The 21,017-nt window shown below is 38.4% G+C and overlaps 1 long non-coding RNA gene across 1 annotated transcript in view; it reads right to left on the minus strand.

The window, feature by feature from the left end:
• Positions 1 to 7,052: 7,052 nt before the first annotated feature.
• Positions 7,053 to 21,017, minus strand: part of LOC105493776 (uncharacterized) — a 91,703-nt gene continuing 77,738 nt past the window's right edge. Inside the window, exon 3 of the long non-coding RNA XR_011618461.1 lies at positions 7,053 to 9,812. This is a non-coding gene — a long non-coding RNA (uncharacterized lncRNA). The remainder of the gene's footprint in view (positions 9,813 to 21,017) is intronic.

Consider the following 21,017-nt stretch of genomic DNA (forward strand, 5'->3'; position numbering starts at 1 on the left):
TTTGGAGGACAGAACAAGTCAATGGCAGAACCAGGACTAGAATCCCCAATGTGTCAGTTCTTGGTTATAAGCAATAGAAATAAGCTCTGACTGATTTAAGTAGAAAGGAATTTGCAAAACAGGTATTAGATAGTTCACAGAGTCTGAAAGAGCTGGAGAACCAGGTACAGAAGCAACATAACCAGGAATGATGCCCAAAATCTCACCTCAGAAGTTTCCAAGAGGAAACACTGTTCACAACACCACTAGAAACTGGATGCCACCATTTGTAGTGGTGGACTGGACACTTCCATTGCCTCTGGAAACCAGATTGTCCCATCTTCAGCTGCATTCACCCATCACCAGAATAGATTCCATGCATTCCCTCCTTCCTTCAGCATCAACTCCTGATTCCAAGGGATATATTAATGTAACTGGTGGAGTCTGGTCATGTGCCGAAGCCCTACTTTCAAAGAAGTTTGAGTAGTGAATAGGTGGCTTTTTCAGCTTCTCTGGTGGCAGATAGGCTCTACCTCATAAGATAGTGTATTACCAAGCACAAGAAAAGAATTGGTGACCAAAAATAGAAGTAAAATACCCACTATATCTGGCCTTAGTATCACTCTATCCAGGGCTTCTACAGTGGAACCACATACTCTGCGACCAGTTGCTCAATAAGCATTTCCCAAGTATGGTAAACTAGCAACACTAGGAGAAAAATGTGGAGATTACAAGAGAGATGTCCTCCTCCCTGTTCTCCTTCAAGGCTGATTGGAGTGAGTGCTTCACCCACATAGGAATGCTTAGGAAAATAGCACCAAATCCTCTGGAACAAGTTTTAATATTGGGAGGGATTCCAGAGGAAGTGAAGCTTCTGGACCTTCAGAGATGGATAGACTTCAAAAAGCAAGAGAAGAGGAAGAGAGCATTGCATTCAGTCTCTACCCTTAATCCTCTTCTTTCTTATCTGGTCCCTACGTAGTCACTAACTGTCTGTTCACATTAGACCCAGAAAATTCTTAGGATGCATAGGAGATGGTTAAACCTGTGCCTCCAGGGTTCCAGGGCTACAGCTCAAGGACCACTAGGGCTAAGAGCAAACAGATATATGGTACAAAAGACTGATGGTACAAAAGACTGATGGTACAGAACAGAGTGTCCAGTCTCCTCTACTGTCATCCACTTGAGTAGGTGTGGGCACACATCATTTCCTTCTCCCCTGCTGTGTGACTCAGTCAGCTCTCCCTGCTAAGTCTGTCTCTGCTTTGTAAAATGGAGAGAATCAGTCCTATTTTGCAGGGTTTTAAGGATGAAATATATGTATTTATATGCACATATACATATTCATAGTACCCAACTCAAGTTCCAATACATAAATGGTATTTAATGTTATTATTATTCCTTACAGACAAGCAGAGGTAGGAGGTACCTTAAAGACTCTCCACTCCAATACTCTCCTTTCTCAGATGCAGTAGCTGAGGCCTAGAGAGGGAAAAGACTTTGACTGGGATCTCACAGTAAGTTAGTGGCAGAGAAACTTGCCAAGTCCTTCTTCAAGGCTGTTATTCACCCTGTCTAGCTGAGTCATGTTGGGGATAATCCACACTGTGGGGGTAATGTCAGTGGGTCACACCTCCAGTGGGTCTCTTCCCCAGTTGGTGGATTCATTCATCTTAACATTTACAGAAAAATTCTCTGTGCTAGGTTATTGCTGGAGAAGTTTGGGAACCAGAGAGCACTCAGACCTCGTCCCTAGGCCTGAGACATTCCAAGACCTGAGAGGAGATGGATATAAACAGACAATAGAAAACAAAAAAGAGAGATTTGTGTGTATACCAGGTAATATAGGGGCTTAGCGGTGGCTTTGTGGAATATTAGCCTTTCCCAGTATAAGCTCCATCAACTGCTCATCCATCCCATATAAATTGAATGATAATTAATTAAATTCTTCAACATAAATAACTGCAGTTTCTCAATTTTATGTAGTGTGACTAAAATAATCCTGAGAAATTTCCTGCTATGGCTAAATAGGGAGATCAGCAAATCTTGCTACCAAAAAAAGTAACTATAAAGCTAGACAAAATTGATAAAACACAACTTTTTCAGAGCCCAAAGGCATACGACAATCTAAGAAGTGTTTATACTTTAAAAACTGCTGAACTTGGAACAAGAACAGTGAGAATCTATCGCATTCTGACCTTGGGTTGCTCCTATCCCCATCCCTTAGCTAGACAAGTGAAGAAGTTCTGCAAGGGTGGTACAGGCAATGAGCACCTGCAGTTTCCCTACCACTGTCAATGGGAGCTCACTTGACTTGGAGCAGTAGACAATGCCCATGATGAGCATCATTGTCAGTGGAAGTGACTGCTTGACAGTGGGCAAGTGGGTGAGAACCTAACAATTCAGGCTTTACTATCCTGAGGTTGTAGTCATGGTTGGGACAAGCATATTCCTGGGTGGAACCTGAGAGGTCACAAGCCTCCTGCCCTGTCCTGAGGCTGTGTGCATGTGCCTAGGTGACTCAAAAGAGAAATTAAAACCTGGAGCAGCTTTGGAAACAGTCTGAACTTTGCTTTATCTAATTAGTTTTTACATGTATAATTGACACGTAATAATTGTACATATTCTGGCATACAGTGTGATGTTTCAATGCATGTATACATTGTATAATGATCAAATGGGAGTAATTATTGGGGTAATTACTATATCCATGACTTTGAACATATATCATTTCTTTGTTGTGAGAACATTCAAAATCTTCTCTTCCAGCTATCTTGAAATACATACTACATTGTTATTTGCTATAGTCACCCTACTGTGTTATAGAACACCAGAACTTATTCTTCCTGTCTAACTGTAAATTTGTACCCATTGACCAACTTCTCCCGGCCCCGCTCTCTACACTTCCCAGCCTTTGGTAATCACTAGTCTACTCTCTACTTCTATGAAATCAGCTGTTTTAGGTTTCACATGAGTGGAATCATGCAGTGTTTGTCTTCCCATGCCTGGCTTATTTCACTTAACATAGTGTCCTCCAGGCTCATCCATGTTGCTGCACATGACAGGATTTCATTCTGCTTTATGGCTTAATAGTATTCCATTGTGTGTGTGTGTGTGTGTGTGTGTGTGTGTGTGTGAGAGAGAGAGAGAGAGAGAGAGAGAGAGAGAGAGAGAGAGAGTGTGTGTGTGTGTGTGTGTGATATTTTATCCATTCACTTCTAGATGGGGATTTGGGTTGATTTCTTATCTTGGCTATTGCGAATAGTGCTGCAATAAACATGGGAGTACAAATGTCTCTGAAATACTGATTTCATTTCCTTTGGATACACACCCGTAATGGGACTGCTGGGTCAAATGGTGGTTCTATTTTTAATTTTTTGAGAAACCTACATACTGTTTTCCATAATGGTTGTACACATTTACATTCCTACCAACAGCGTGTAAGAGTTCCCTTTTCTCTGCATCCTCACCAGCATTCATTACTTTTTGTCTTTTTGATAATAACCATTCTAATGAGGGTAAGGTAGTATCTCATTGTGGTTTTGATTTGCATTTCCCTGATGATTACGGATGTTAAACATTTTTCACATAGCTCTTGATGATTTGCATGTTTTCTTTAGAGAAATGTATATTCAGGTATTTTGAACATTTTTTATTTAACTTTTAAGTTCAATGGTACATGTGCAGGTTTGTTACATAAGTAAATGTGTGTCCTGGAGGTGTGTTTTACAGATTATTTTATCACCCAGGTACTAAGCTTAGTACCTAACAGTTATTTTCTGCTCCTCTATCTCCTCCCACCCTCAAGTAGACCCCAGTGTCTGTTGTCATCTTCTTTGTGTTCATGAGTTATCATTTAACTCCCACTCATAAGTGAGAACATGCTGTATTTGGTTTTCTGTTCCTACATTGGTTTGCTAAGGATAATGACCTCCAGCTTCATCCATGTCCCTACAAATTACATAATCTCATTCTTTTTTATGGCTGAATAGTATTCAATGGTATATATGTACCACATTTTCTTTATCCAGTCTATCACTGATGGGCATTTAGGTTGATTCCACGTCTTTGCTATTGTAAAAAGTGCTGCAGTGACATACATATGCATGTGTCTTTATAACAGAAAAATCTATATTCCTTTGGGTATATACCCAGTAACGGGATTGCTGGATCAAGTGGTATTTCTGTTTTTAGGTCTTTGAGGAATGGCCACACTGTCTTCCATAGTGGTTGAGCTAATTTACATACTCACCAACAGTGTATAAGCGTTCCTTTTTCTCTGCAAACTTGCAAGCATCTGTTGTTTTTGGACTTTTTAATAGTAGCCATTCTGATTGGTGTGAGATGGTATCTCATTGTGGTTTTGATTTGTTTCTCTAATGATCAGTGATGTTGAGCTTTTTTTTTTCCATATAATTGTTGGCTGCATGTATGTCTTCTTTTGAAAAGTGTTGGTTCATGTCCTTTGCCCACTATATAATGGGGTTGTTTGCTTTTTCTTGTAAATTTGTTCAAGTTCCTTGTAAATTCTGGATACTAGACATTTTTCAAACGGGTAGATTGCAAAAATTTACTCCCATTCTGTAGGTTGTCTGTTTACTATATTGATAGTTTATTTTGCTGTGCAGAAGCTCTTTATTTTAATTAGATCCCATTTGTCAATTTTTGCTTTTGTTGCAATTTCTTTTGGCATCTTCGTCATGAAATCTTTGCCTGTGCCTATGTCCTGAATGGTATTGCCTAGGTTTTCTTCTAGGCTTTTTATAGTTTTGGGTTTTACATTTAAGTCTTTAATTCATCTTGAGTTAAATTTTGTATATGGTATAAGGAAGCAGTCCAGTTTCAATTTTCTGCATATGGCTAGCCAGTTATCCCAGCACCATTTATTGAATAGGGAATCCTTTCCCCTAGCTTGTTTTTGTCAAGTTTGTCAGATATCAGATAGTTGTAGGTGTGAGGTGTGAGGTCTTATTTCTGCGTTCTCTATTCTGTTCCATTGGTCTATGTTTGATCACTTTAAATTTGATTATTTGGTTTTTGTGCTATTGAAATGAGTTTCTTATATATTCTGGATATTAACTCCTTGTCAGAGGCATAGTTTGCAAATACTTTCTCTCATTCTGCAGGTTGTCTCTTCCCTTTATTCATTGTTTCCTTAGCTGTGCAGAAGCTTTTCAGCTTGATGTAATCACATCTGTCCATTGTCTATTTTTTGCTTTCATTGCTTGAGATCTTACTCAAAAAATCCTTGCCCAGTACAGCAATTCCACTGCTTGATATACTGAAAAGAAGCTAAAGCAGGTTCTTGGAAAGATATTTGACAGCCATGTTCACAGCAGCATTATTCACAATAGCCAAAAGATGAAAGTAACCAAACTGTTCACTGACAAATGAATGGATTAACAAAATGTGATATATACATACAATGAAATGCTATTCAGTGGCTAGCCATATGCAGGAGAATAAAAGGGGACTCCTACTTTTCACCATATACAAAAATTAAGTCAAGATGGATTAAAGACTGAAATATAAGGCCTCAAACTGTGAAAATCCTAGAAGAAAACCTAAGAAATACCCTTCTTCACCTCAAGCTTGGCAAGGAATTTTTGGCTAAGGTCCCAAAAGCAATTGCAACAAAACCAAAAATTGACAAGTGCGTTCTAATTAAATTGAAGAGCTTCTGCACAGCAACAGAGTAAACAGACAACCTACAGAATCGGGGGAAAATATTCACAAACTATGCATCCAACAAAGGTCGAATATCCAGAATCTATAAGGAATGTAAACAAATCACCAAGCAAAAAACAAATAACCCCATTAAAAAATGGGAAAGGACATGAAAAGACACTTCTCAAAAGAAGGCAACCAAGTAGCCAACAAACGTATGAAAAAATACTCATCATCTTCATGTCCTTTGCAGGGACATGGATGAAGCTGGAAACCATCATTCTCAGCAAAATATCACAAGGACAGAAAACCAAACACCACATGTTCTCACTCATAAGTGGGAGTTGAACAATGAGAACACATGGACACAGGGAGGGGAACATCACACACCAGGGCCCGTTGTGGGGTGGGGGCTGGGGGATTGATAACATTAGGAGAAATACCTAATGTAAAAGACGAGTTAATGGGTGCAGCAAACCAACATGGCACATGCATACCTACGTAACAAACCTGCATGTTGTGCACATGTACCCTAGAACTTAAAGTATAATAATAAAATAAATAAATAAATACTCATTATCACTAATAATCAGTGAAATGCAAATGAAAACACAATGAGATACCATCTCACAGCAATCAGAATGGCTATTACGAAAAAGTTAAAAAATAACAGATGCTGTTGAGGCTGTGGCAAAAAAGGAACACTTACACACTGTTGGTGGGAATGTAAATTAGTTCAGCCAATGCGGAAAGCAGTTTGGAGATTTCTCAAAGAACTTAAAACAGAGTTACCTTTAGACCCAGCAATTCTGTTACTGGGTATAAATCCAAAAGAAAATAAATCATCCTACAAAACAGACATATGCACTCATATGTTCATTGCAGCTCTATTCACAATAGCAAAAACATGGAATCAACCTAGGTGTTCATCAATCATGGATTGGAAAAAGAAAATGTGGTACATATATACCATGGAATACTATGCAGCCATAAAAAAGAATAAAATCATGTCCTTTGCAGCAACATGGATGGAGCTGGAGGCCATCATCCTAAGTGAATTTAAAAAGGAACAGAAAACCAAATACCACATATTCTCACTTATAAGTGAGAGCTAAACATTAGGCATTCATGGGCATAAAGATAGCAGCAATAGACACTGGGAGGGAGGGAGAGGGGTAAAGGTTGAAAAACTGACTATTGGGTATTATACTCATTACCTGAGTGATTGGATCATTCACATCCTAAACCTCAGGATCATACAATACACCCCTGTGACAAGCCTACACCTGTACCCACTGAATCTAAAATAAAAGTTGAAATTATAAAAAGGAAATACTATTCATCAATAAAATAAATAAAGTACTGATACACACAAAAGATTACATATTATATGATTTATACAAAATTCAGAGAAAGGGCAAATTTATAGAGATGAAAATCAGATCAATCATTGCCTTGAGCTGGAGGTGGGAGTTCAGATTAAATGTAAACAGACAGGAGGGAATTTTTGGAGGTGATGCAAATGTTCTGAAACTGGATTGCAGTAATAATTATACAACCCTATAAATTTACTAAAATTTTTGCATTGTACATGTATAACGTGAATTTTATGGCATGTAAATTATACCTCAATATAGCTACTTCTTAAAAGTCATCCTAAGAAGACTTGGCTGAATTTTCAAGTCAGTAATATCCCAGATGAGTAAATCTAGTGGCTTTGGTGTACATATACAACTATAAGAAAGTCTTAACACACTCCTCCTGCCAACTAGATTGCTGTTCATAAACCACACGGTTCTCTACAGTCAGGAAGGAGGAGGGGTTTTCTCAGTGCCAAGGCAAAGGAATGGTATCCCAGGCAATGGAAACAACATGAATGAAAGTATGTGGGCTTTCAAAAGCCTGGAGGATCCAAGAACTGTATGCATTTTAGTACGTCTGAATTAGAGGGTTCAAGTTGGGGAGAGGGGAAGGGAAGTCAAAAACAAGCTGTGGACTGTCCATACCCACAGTTCCTAGAGAGCCTTGTACACTGGACTGAGAAGCTTTGACTTTATCCCAGGGACAGTAAGAGAGCCTGTAAAGATTTTAGGCGGAAGATTGACATCGGATTTGCAGATTAGGAACAGCTCTTTGGAGGCTGCTGTAGGTGGATTGGAGGGGACTAGCCTGGAAGCTCCTAGCATGTTCTGTGCATTGTGCTAGCCTCTGGGGTTAGAATAGTGAACCAGACAAACAAAAGTCCTGTGCTTATGAAGCTAGTGGCAGGGAGAACAGTAAATAACCACATAAGAAAAATAAAGATAATTAATTTCAGAAAGCAATAGATGTTATGGAGAAAATGAAATAGGGTAAAAGAAGAGTGACTGCTGGGGCTTCTTTGGATTGGTAAGTCAGGGAAAGCCTCCCTGAGGAGGTGATATTTCAGTTGAGACCCGAATGAAACAATGGGCCCACCCACAACTAGATCTGGGGACAGAATGTTCTAAGCAAGAGAAAATAAATAACTAAAGCAAAAACCCTGAAGCTAGAACCAAATTGGAGCATGATGAGTTTGATCTGTTTTAACAGTCAATGCTTTAGAGGTATTAAGGCCTAATCTGGAACAAGGACAATGGGATTTAAAGAAGAGAGGAATACAAGAGGTATTAAGGAGGTCGGATTGCCAGGATAAACAGCTCAAAATTACAGAGTGGAACCTAAGCCGTATTTACATTTAAATGACAGGTCAAACCCTGTTAACAGGACACCTGGCAGAGTAAGTGATCGCCAGTAGCCATGACAGGTAGTAAGTCCTCCAAGCCTTGGAGTTCAGCAATTTTTTAAAAAACAACAATGTCTCAAGCTTTCTAGAAGCAAACTGGACGAATGTCAGGCAACAGTAGGTATCGATTGCTTGTTATGTATCAGGTACTGTTCTATGTGTTAGGGATATATTAGTGACAAGACAGAAAAAAATTCCACCTTCATAGAGCTTACATTGCAGCCAGGGAGACTGAAAATAAGCAAACAAACAGAGCTGAAATGGAAAAATAAAGTAAGGTAAAACAAAAGAGATTGTGGGGAAGGAAGTGTGCATTATTTTAGATAGAGTGGCTGGTCAGGAGAAGCCCTCCATTAAGTAGACAATTGAGCAACTAGAGTGATCAACCATCTGGTTTTCCCAGCACTGTCTTGGTTTTGGCACTGAAAATCTCATGCCCTGGGAAATCCCTTGGTTCTAGGCAAACCAGGGCAGTCACTCACTCTAGGAAAGAAAGGAGCTAAGGAGGGGAATCGCTCAATTATCTGAGAAAAAAATGACCCAGATAAAAGGAATAGCCCCATTCCACCTCACACTTTCCCTCTTCCACTGCAGCAGAATGTGGAGGTAGCTTTTCCCTCACAGCACTTCTACCTACATACAACCCAGCTAAAAGGGAAGGAAATTGGAAGGAGTGAGTCTGAAAAGATTGGTGAACACAAATGGTGCCTAAGCTCAATGTAATGTGTTTGTGCCCTCTCTCCTTACACTGGTGCTAGAATAGCTCAGAATTGAATAAATGCATAGCAAAAAAAGAGTGCATTCATACACCTGATGTTCAGCAAATCTATAGATAATTACTCAATGCAATGTTGAAATAAATTATTGGCTGGCATCTTTGTGGCACTTTTGTAAACTTGCATCCATGGACATATGTTCTCCCTTTGCTATGCCCTTGCATGAATGCCAGGTTAAAGAATGCGGATATTACTCTGTCAGCAATGAGTCACCACTAAATGGTTCTGAACAGGGGCAGGCTGTGATGGCAGAGAAGAGTTTTCAAGGGAATCAGGTGGTTTTGTGGATGACAGGATAAGGACTTTAAAGCTCAAAGAAGACAGATCAATCAGGAAAAATCATAGATGGGAGTTCTCAGTTGGCAGTCTGTATTACTGGATCTAACCAAACACAAATCTGGAAGCCAACTCCGTGTCAGCCTAAGGCCCTGACCCCTGGAATGATGGTTTCCATCCACGGAGCTATATAGAAGTATGGATTATTCCTTGACTGGAACCTTGCGGGAGGAGTGGAAGGCAGTCCTTCTTTGGGTAGGCAGTTGGTTTCACATAAATTCCAAAGTCTTTTCCAGTCTTGAGATGCTGGACTGATGATGTTGTCAATTGGTCTTTCCTCCTGTCTGCCCCTAAAAAAAGATTGGAAGCTCTGTTATTGATCTTGATGGGGTCTGTTAACCTACAGGACCTGGCAGAGGTTTTGAGTTGTTACTCCCACTGGGCTATACCCTACCTGGGACCTGGGCTCATCTTACTACACCATCTGCTACCCTTCTAACCTCTGATGCCGTTCAACTTCCTTGAGGAGCCCCTGGAGCAAGAGAGGGAAATGCAACTGCATGACTGCTGAATACCCAGAAGATACTCTATGATTCATGACTCTGACATGGGGGATGGGGTGGGGCAGCTCAAGGAATGGATTAATTAATATATTTGGAGCTTGCTTTCCCTGGTACCTAAGTTGGAAGGGACCTCAACAAGTAACTGAATATTCTCGTTATCCCCACTCCAGAAACAGAACAACTGGGAAAGAAATGATAGGCTATATCCAAGGCCAAGAGAAAAGGAAAGGAAGTTGTAGATGATGCCTCTGGATGCAAAAACTTGGAAAATGATTCTCAGCTATAAAAGGGAGACTTAATATAAATTATAAATAGTGCATTGGATCAACCTATAGTGCTATTGACTCCAATAAATTATTTGCATTTATTCACAAGATTTGCAGTTACTCAAGCATCATGCATTCACTCAGATTTCATACATTCTGATCTTACACACACTCCTTCAGATGTCACACACACACACATTCTTACATATTACTCACACTTACTTAGACATCACACACATTCATTCAGACTTAGTCGTGCTTAATCAAATGTCATGTCATTTCTCCCTTATCTGGTTGTCACCAATGATCACTTAAATTCCACATATACAGACCTTGTCAGATGCCACACAGTTACACAGATGGTGCCACATCCAAATGCTACCTGTTCTTCATCATGTATCATAAACACTCATCCAGGCATCCTCCAATCCCTTGCTATTCAAAGTGAGGTCCCCAGACCAGCAACATCGGCATACCTGGGAACTTTTAAGAAATGCAGAATCTCAGATCCCACCCAGACCTGATGAATTAAAAGTCTGCATTTTAACAAAATTCCTAGGTGATTCATATGCACATTGACATTGAGAAGCACTGACATCAGGACTGAATCCCATTAACTGTCATATTCCCGGTGCCTAGACAGCAGCTAGGCATATTAGGTGCTCAATAAATGTGTTTTGTTTTGTTTTGTTTTGTTTTGTTTTGTTTTGTTTTGTTTTTGAGATGGAATCTCGCTCTGTCGCCCAGGCTGGAGTGCAGTGGGTGACACATCCTGACATCTTTCATGCTCATCAAAATGTTTCTTCATGCAATACCACTCTGAAGTACATTTTCTAAAGAAACCCTTGCTCATATATACAGGTGGAAAGGTAAAGGAATGCTCAGTACAGCAATAGTTGATACAGGGAAAATTGAAAACAACCTAAATAAGCCAGGGCATTAACAAATAGAATGTGATCCATGCATTCAGTAAACAGCAGTGAAAAATAACAAATGAAGGCTACAGGCACTGTTAAAGATAAAACAAAATTATAGATGACACAAACAAATGGAAAAACACCCCATGCTCAATGATTGGAAGAATGACAATCATTAAAATGACCCTACTGCCAAAGCAATCTATAGATTGAATGCAAGGAATGGAGAATTCCATTTTCCCTCTCAAAATACTAATACATTTTAATGATTTTCCCTATCAAAATACTAATGTCATTTTTTTACATAATTAGAAAGAACAACCCTAAAATTCATATGGAACCAAAAAGCCCAAATAGCCAAAACAATTCTAAGCAAAAAGAACAAAACTGGAGACATCACATTACCTGACTTCAAATTATATTACAAAACTATGGTAACTAAAACAGTATGGTATAAAATAGGCACACTGATCAATGGAACAGAATATAGAACCCAGAAATAAAGCTGCATATGTACAGCCAACTGATCTTTTACAAAGTTGACAAAAATATATGCTGTGGAAAGGACATCCTATTCCATAAATGGTCCTTGGAAAATTGGCTTGTCATATGCAGAAGGATAAAATTGGGCCCCTATATCTCACCACATAGAACAATTAACTCAAGATGCATTAAAGACTTAAATGTAAGACCTGTAACTGTAAAAATACTAGAAGAAAACCTAGGAAAAACTCTTCTGGATGTTGGTCTAGGCATCTACTCATCTGACAAAGGGCTAATATCCAGAACCTACAAAGAACTCAAACAAATTTACAAGAAAAAAACAAACAACCCCATCAAAAAGTGGGCAAAGGATATGAACAGACATTTCTCAAAAGAAGACATTCACACAGCCAACAGACACATGAAAAAATGCTCATCATCACTGGCCATCAGAGAAATGCAAATCAAAACCACAATGAGACACCATCTCACACCAGTTAGAATGGCGATCATTCAAAAGTCAGGAAACAACAGGTGCTGGAGAGGATGTGGAGAAATAGGAACACTTTTACACTGTTGGTGGGATTGTAAACTAGTTCAACCATTGTGGAAGACAGTATGGCGATTCCTCAAGGATCTAGAACTAGAAGTACCATATGACCCAGCCATCCCATTACTGGGTATATACCCAAAGGATTATAAATCATGCTGCTATAAAGACACATGCACACGTATGTTTATTGCGGCACTATTCACAATAGCAAAGACTTGGAATCAACCCAAATGTCCATCAGTGACAGACTGGATTAAGAAAATGTGGCACATATACACCATGGAATACTATGCAGCCATAAAAAAGGATCAGTTTGTGTCCTTTGTAGGGACATGGATGCAGCTGGAAACTATCATTCTCATCAAACTATCACAAGAACAGAAAACCAAACACCGCATGTTCTCACTCATAGGGGGGAACTGAACAATGAGATCACTTGGACTCGGGAAGGGGGACATCACACACCGGGGCCTATCATGGGGAGGGGGGAGGGGGGAGGGATTGCATTGGGAGTTATACCTGATGTAAATGACGAGTTGATGGGTGCTGACGAGTTGATGGGTGCAGCACACCAACATGGCACAAGTATACATATGTAACAAACCTGCACGCTATGCACATGTACCCTAGAACTTAAAGTATAATAATAATAAATAAATAAATAAATAGATAAAAATTTAAAAAAAGAATTCACAACTAAGAACTCAAAAGCAAATGCAATAAAACCAAAAATAAGTAAATAGGACTTAATTAAACTAAAAAGCTTCTGCACAGCAAAAGAAATAATCAACAGAGTGAACAGACAACCTGCAGAATGAGAGAAAATATTTGCAACCTATGCATAGGACAAAGGACTCATATCCAGAATCTACACAGAACTCAAACAACCCAATAACAACAAAAAACGCCAAATAACCCCATTAAAAATTTGCAAATGACAGGAACAGACATTTTCCAAAAGAAGACATACAAATGGCCAACAAGCATATGAAAAAATCAGCATCACTAATCGTCAGGGAAATGCAAATTAAAGCCACAATGGGATATCATCTCACACAAGTCAGAATGGCTATGATTTAAAAGACAAAAAATAACAGACGTTGGCGAGGATGTGAAGAAAAGGGAATGCTTATCCACTTTTGGTAGAGATATAAAGTAGTACATCCTCTATGGAAAACAGTATGGAGATTTCTCAAGCAACTAAAAATAGAGCTACCATTCGATCCAGCAATTCTACTACTGGATATCTACCCAAAGGAAAAATTCTACTACTGGATATCTACCCAAAGTATGTTTATATCAAAAACACACCTGCACTTATGTATGTTCATAGCAGCACTATGGAATCAACAAGCAAAGATATGGAATCAACCGAAATGTCTATCAATGGATGGTTGGATAAAGAAAATGTGACATATATACACCATGGAATACTATTCAGCCGTAAAAAGCATGAAATTTTATATATATGTATATATAATATATATACGTGTATATATATTATATATACATATATATACACACACATTTTTTTTTTTTTTGAGATGGAGTCTAACTCTGTCGCCCAGGCTGGAGTGCAGTGGCGTGATCTCAGCTCACTGCAAGCTCCGCCTCCCGGGTTCAAGCCATTCTCCTGTCTCAGCCTCCCGAGTAGCTGGGTCTACATGGTCTTGATCTCCTGACCTCGTGATCCGCCCACCTCGGCCTCCCAAAGTGCAGGGATTACAGGCGTGAGTCACCGCGCCTGGCTGAAGTTATATCTTTTGCAGCAACTTGGATAGAACTGGAGGCCATTATCATAAGTAAAATAATGCAGACACAGAAAATCAAATGCCGCATGTTCTTACTCATATATGAGAACTAAATAATGTGTACATATGGACATAGAGAGTGGAATAATAGACATTGGAGACTCAGAAGGGCCGGTGGGTAGAAGGGAGTGGATGATGAGAAATTACTTAATGGGTACAATGTACATTATTCAGCTGATAGGTACACTAAAAGCCCAGACTTCACCACTACACAATATACTCATGTAACAAAACTGCACTTGTACTCCCTACATTTATATTAAAAAGGCAAAAATCCTCAAAACTATAATCTTGTTTATAAGCAAGTTACAGAGTGATATATTTACTATGATACTATTTATACTTAATTATAAAACCTATAAAACAATATTCTATGTTGTCAATGAATAGGTTAATATGTAGCAAAAGTATAAGAACTTCCAAGGAAATAACAAACAACAAATTCAGAATAGTGGTGACCACCGGACAGAGAGAAAGAGAAGAGAGGAAAAGGATTGGGAGGAGTACACAGAGATTTTAACTGTATCTGTAATATTTTATTTCCTAAAAAGAAAGATATCTGAATCAAATTAGGCAAAATTCCAAGATTTGACAAATCTGAGTGGGGAGTGTAGCATTATTCCCTGTGCTTTTGAATGCTTGAAATATTTTATTGAACAAAGGAAAAACATGAACAAGGAGATAAAAGAATTTGCTACTCTTGGAAGCTTCATCTTCTCAACAAGGCAGCATTTCTTTTTCCTCTATCTTTACCAGGAACATTTCATTTTCTCAAACTAGTTTCATGGTAGGTCTTTCTTCATTTACAGGTCAGCACAAGCTCCCACAAACACTTGACCCATCTGGCTTTGAGCTTAATCCTTAGTGGGAGTAGTGGTGAGCCCTTTTGTCTCCTATTGACCCCTGATAGGCTAGCATCAACCAGGACACTGTCACGTAATTGCTAAATAAAACAGATTTCAGAAGATGTTGGTTTACAGATCACTATTTCATGACTAATAATTCATACTCACATTCAGGTCTCACATACTTATGTACAAGGCAAAGCACATAAGTTTTTATTGAACTCTTCTTTATTTTACATTTATCTTAGAGCCCTATTTGACACAACTCCTTTTTGCTAACTGCCTTTCAGCTATTAAAAAGCTGCATATCCTTTGGGTATATACCCAGTAATGGGATGGCTGGGTCATATGGTACATCTAGTTCTAGATCCTTGAGGAATCGCCATACTGTTTTCCATAATGGTTGAACTAGTTTACAATCCCACCAACAGTGTAAAAGTGTTCCTATTTCTCCACATCCTCTCCAGCACCTGTTGTTTCCTGACTTTTGAATGATCGCCATTCTAACTGGTGTGAGATGGTATCTCATTGTGGTTTTGATTTGCATTTCTCTGATGGCCAGTGATGATGAGCATTTTTTCATGTGTCTGTTGGCTGTATGAATGTCTTCTTTTGAGAAATGTCTGTTCATATCCTTTGCCCACTTTTTTTTTTTTTTTTTTTTTTTTTTTTTTTTGAGACGGAGTCTCGCTGTGTTGCCCAGGCTGGAGTGCAGTGGCCGGATCTCAGCTCACTGCAAGCTCTGCCTCCCGGGTTTTTACGCCATTCTCCTGCCTCAGCCTCCCGAGTAGCCGGGACTACAGGCGCCCGCCACCTCGCCCGGCTAGTTTTTTTTTTGTATTTTTTAGTAGAGACGGGGTTTCACCGTGTTAGCCAGGATGGTCTCGAACTCCTGACCTCGTGATCCGCCCGTCTCGGCCTCCCAAAGTGCTGGGATTACAGGCTTGAGCCACCACGCCCGGCCCCTTTGCCCACTTTTTGATGGGGTTGTTTGTTTTTAAAGGATTATAAATCATGCTGCTATAAAGACACATGCACACGTATGTTTATTGCGGCACTATTCACAATAGCAAAGACTTGGAATCAACCCAAATGTCCATCAGTGACAGACTGGATTAAGAAAATGTGGCACATATACACCATGGAATACTATGCAGCCATAAAAAAGGATGAGTTTGTGTCCTTTGTAGGGACATGGATGCAGCTGGAAACCATCATTCTCATCAAACTATCACAAGAACAGAAAACCAAACACCGCATGTTCTCACTCATAGGGGGGAACTGAACAATGAGATCACTTGGACTTGGGAAGGGGAACATCACACACCGGGGCCTATCATGGGGAGGGGGGAGGGGGGAGGGATTGCATTGGGAGTTATACCTGATGTAAATGACGAGTTGATGGGTGCTGACGAGTTGATGGGTGCAGCACACCAACATGGCACAAGTATACATATGTAACAAACCTGCACGTTATGCACATGTACCCTAGAACTTAAAGTATAATAAAAAAAAAAAAAGGCTGCATATCAGAAATGTTATGCTCCTTCCTTGGTGGCATCTCATATGCTGCAAGCCAAACAGCTTTACCTCCACTTTTCAATATACACTTTTCAGTGAACAAACATCTGAAGCTTGTCCTTAAAAGCTGTTAATACACACAAGCTCATTTTATACTGGGATGCATTTCTCTTATTTCTCTTTGTACAGTTACAAATCTCTAAATATTCCTCAGAGGTGGAGGATCAGTCTATTGGTTGGTTCATTTGATGCCATGCTCTAGTCATCTTGCATTCCTCTGCCCTCCCAATCTAAGTCCATTAATGAGGTCAGACTTACATCATGTAGTGCCATTACCCAAATTGATTTGTGTCAGAATGGTCTTAAATTATTCCCTATTATATGGTTGAGGCGAGAGAAGAAGACCTCAGTGCAAAGCTAAGAAACACTAGTATGTTACAGTGGTTTCCATTTTCCAATTCTGTTCATCTGAGTCCTGAAAATCTTAGCTCTAAAGCTCGCTGTCAGCCTATGTTATCAATATAAGCTCATGGATTATGTAGCACAACCTGAAGCTTGAAAAGCATTTCCATTTAAATGCCAACTTTCAGTCACTTGTTTCCAATGATTCTCGTTAATATTCCAATGATCCTAGTTAATATTATCTGGTTAATATTATTCCACATACTACAACTTTCCTGGTATCAAATGTTTAAGGTTGTTGATATATTTTTGAGCCAATGCATCTACATTTTCATGGCTCCTGAACTTATCTATTTTAATCAATTTATTGGTATCTAGTACATTTAGAATAGCAGAACCAATGCAATTTTCATCCAATGTCTTTGTTTTCATCCAAGAAGTTCGGATTTTGACCCAATGGCTCATAAAGCTGTACTTTATTGAGTTGATAACAGAAACATGTACATTTTTAAATTAGCATTAAGTATCATTTTTCACAGAATGCAAACAACATATCAATATAATTATAGAAGGTAAAACTTGTATTGCCTGCTAAGATCTATGCTTTTGGGAATAACTATGATATATCAGTTGTGTTCTTGGCAGAGCAGAGTGTATCTGATCAAGGACAAGTTTGAACAGTTATCTCTAGGAAGTCTTCATTGTCTGGACTTTTGTCTGCGTTAAAATTGACTCTTCATCTTGAATTTATACAGATGTTCCCTATTTGTGGCAGTTAGTTCCCATACCTTATGTTCTTTTCTCTAGTCAGGCCAATTGATAAATCCACTACAGAAACTCCTTTTGAATATAATCACTGTCAACAGAGAACAAGCGAGGATCTTCTAGGGTTGTTGGATCAAGCCTGAAATTCTACCACTTGGCAATTCTCCATCCTGTCATCTGCTTACTGGATAAAATGCTGAATGCATCCAATTTCCAGTGGAAATTAGAGGAAAAAGCCAAATAGGCTAGCTTAAGAAATTAAATCTGCCCTAGATAGCATAAAGTTGTTTACCAGGAATATGTCTCAATATAACAAAGTTATTTCTGTTCATCACAAATATTGATGATATATCCAAACTCTTCTTTAGTTAAACAAAATGCCCACATGCATCACATGCTCAGGACTCTTCACACACTATTCCTCAGACAATTGCTTGCACAATAAGTAACACTTGCATAACAAAAGTACTCCATGAGAAGCTCCCAGCAGATAAAGTTGAACCCAATTAAACCTGATAAACAATATTATACACTTTTTTTAATAGTTTGATGTACAGCCTGACTTTTTTATCATGCTTACACCAACCAGATGTGAGAAAACAAATTCTGATAGAACTTACAGAGAGTTTAATAACTGCTAAATTCAGAGAAACAAATTCACAATTCAGCCTTTTCCCCAATATGCTGTTATTCTTTTTTCCCAACATTTTTGTGATCTCTTGGAACATTCGTTTCCTTCTTTGATCCAACAAACCTTAGTCACCCATCCATGCCAGCCACTCTACTAGGCACTACAGTTGCAGATGCTGATTGGACCCACTTCCTACCCAAGCCAACTGGCCCACTGGGAATGACAAACATCATGCCAAGGGCTGCTTGAGCTCTTCAAAGGGCTCTGAAAGTGTTTGAGACCTAAAAATAAATGTGCTCACTCCAACATATGAAAAAGAAAACTGGAAAGTCAAAAGTAGTAAATGTGAAACCAAATGTTTTCAAATGTAATATTAGGTCAGTTTTATTGTTTACTTTAGAATTAATAAAATTCGGAGTATCCATTACATTTGAAAACTATTTGTAGATTAAATTTTCTCACATCACAAAAGTTCCCAAGCAAGCAGCATTTTGTATTGCTACGAAATCTTAGCCACTTGTAAGTTGAATGAGGTACTTGTAGGCAAGTATTTTCAAAAAGCAAAGTTATAACAATCCCCTTCCAATGTTTTGCAGCAAGAAGCTTATATTTAATGAGAGATGTGAAAGCATTTTAATTTGTTTGAAAAGTTGTGGGGTGGAGGTTTCCAAAAGCAAGACAGCCTAGGATCCTCTATATAGATTTTAGTGTGGTCCTGGCTCTAACTTTTAAGAGACTCATAGGCCTCAGGCAAGCATGATGCCCTGCTGACATTTTGCTTACATATGCTCCAAAATGATTTTGAAAAACTGTGTATGACTTTGCATATTTTAAAATTGACACCTGAAATTTTTCATTATGTTTAATTAGTTTCAAAAGATGTCACTTTCAGCTCACTGTAAGCATCATTCTTCCAAATCTACCCAATGGAATCTAAATAGCATAGTCATGTGACCATCAGAAATTTTGAACTTGATTTACTTTTCATTTCTCCAAAGAATTTTGTCTTAATGAATTTTTTATATTTGACATCATTTCTTTTTAAATTTTTAATTTTTGTGGGCACACAGTAGGTACATATATTTATGGGGTATATGAGATATTTTGATACAGGTATGTAATGTAATAATCACATCAGGGTAAATGGGTGTCTGTCACCTCAAGCATTTATCCTTTGTGTTACAGACAATTCAATTATACTCCTTTAGTTATTTTTAAATGTACAATTAAATTATTTCTTACTACAGTCAACCTGTTGCACTATCAAACATTAGATCTTAATCATCTTAATCATTCTATTTTGTGTGTGTCCATTAGCCATCTCCATGTCCCCATCACCCCACAATTACCCTTACCATCCTCTGGTAACCATTCTACTCTCTAACTCCATGAGTTCAGTTGTTTTAATTTTCAGCTCCCACAAATAAGTGAGGACATGTGATGTTTGCCTTTCTGTGCCTGGATTATTTAATGACCCCAGTTCCATCCATGTTGTTGCAAATGACAGGATCTCATTCTTTTTATGGCTGAGTAGTACTCCACTGTGTATATGTACCACATTTTTTTATCCACTTATCTATTGATGGACACTTAGGTTGCTTTCAAATCTTGGCTATTGGGAATAGTGCTGCAATAAATATGAGAGTGTAGATACCTTTTTGATACTTTTTTGGTATTCTTTTTCCTTTCTTTTGGGTACATACCTCGCAGTGGATTGCTGGATCAGTGGCTCTATTTTTATTTTTCAAGGAACCTCCAAACTGTTTTCCATAGTGGTTGTACTAATTTACATTCCCACCAACAATGTACAAGGGTTCCCTTTTCTCCACACCCTCACTAGCATTTGTGATTGCCTGTCTTTTGGATAAAAGTTATTTTAACTGGAGTGAGATGATATTTCATTGTAGTTTTGATTTTTACTTCTCTGATAATCAATTATGTTGAGCACCTTTTCATATACCTGTTTGCCATTTGTATGTTGTTTGAGAAACTGGCATCTTTTCTTGATTACTTTGTCATACTTCTCGCAATAAAAATCTATATATAGACTGAAATTAAACATTTTTATCTCTCAGAGCTATAAGGATCTAAGTATTAAAGTTTTCTTCAAGATTGAGTTATAATTATTAGTATGCAATTGATAAAAAACATAAATTACATATTTGAAAAACACAGAAGGTAAAATTTTATTGGAAACATATCCCCTAATGAGATCAATGGAGCTTCTAAAATTGGCTGATGTATCCACAGATCAATATAATTTACCGTTCAAATGAGACAGCATTAAGAGACACTGCTCTTCCTGTTTTTCATTTATATAGATTTAAGCACTGGGAAATAAATAAGTAGATAAGAATGAATGAACGTTTTGTTATAACAAAGTCACTCAGTTCTTTGAACTCCTTATGAATTACATGCTAAAAATCACGTACGATTCATCATCAAAATTATTCTTAATGATTTACCAGCTGCCAACTCCATTACATTCTTCTTACCCACTTTGTTGAAAGCAAAGAATTAGAAAGCATCTGGTTCACAAAAGGATTTATTTCCCAGTAACACAATCACTCACTTTCTTAACAACAGAACCAGTATTTGGAATTTCCCCTTTGTTAGATGCCTGGAGGTTTTTGACACTCTGTGACTAGTGCTCTAGGGTAGTATGAGGCTTGCCTTTCTTTTGTAAACAGAAAGGATTGTAAAAGTAGAGGTGGTGAGGGAGAATGGGTACTTGGGCAGGTCAGTTTTAGAAAAGAGTAAATATTGAAGCTGAGGATCTGGAAATTGATTCCCTTAAA

The sequence above is a fragment of the Macaca nemestrina genome, chromosome X, assembly GCF_043159975.1.
Source record: "Macaca nemestrina isolate mMacNem1 chromosome X, mMacNem.hap1, whole genome shotgun sequence".
NCBI lineage: Eukaryota > Metazoa > Chordata > Mammalia > Primates > Cercopithecidae > Macaca > Macaca nemestrina.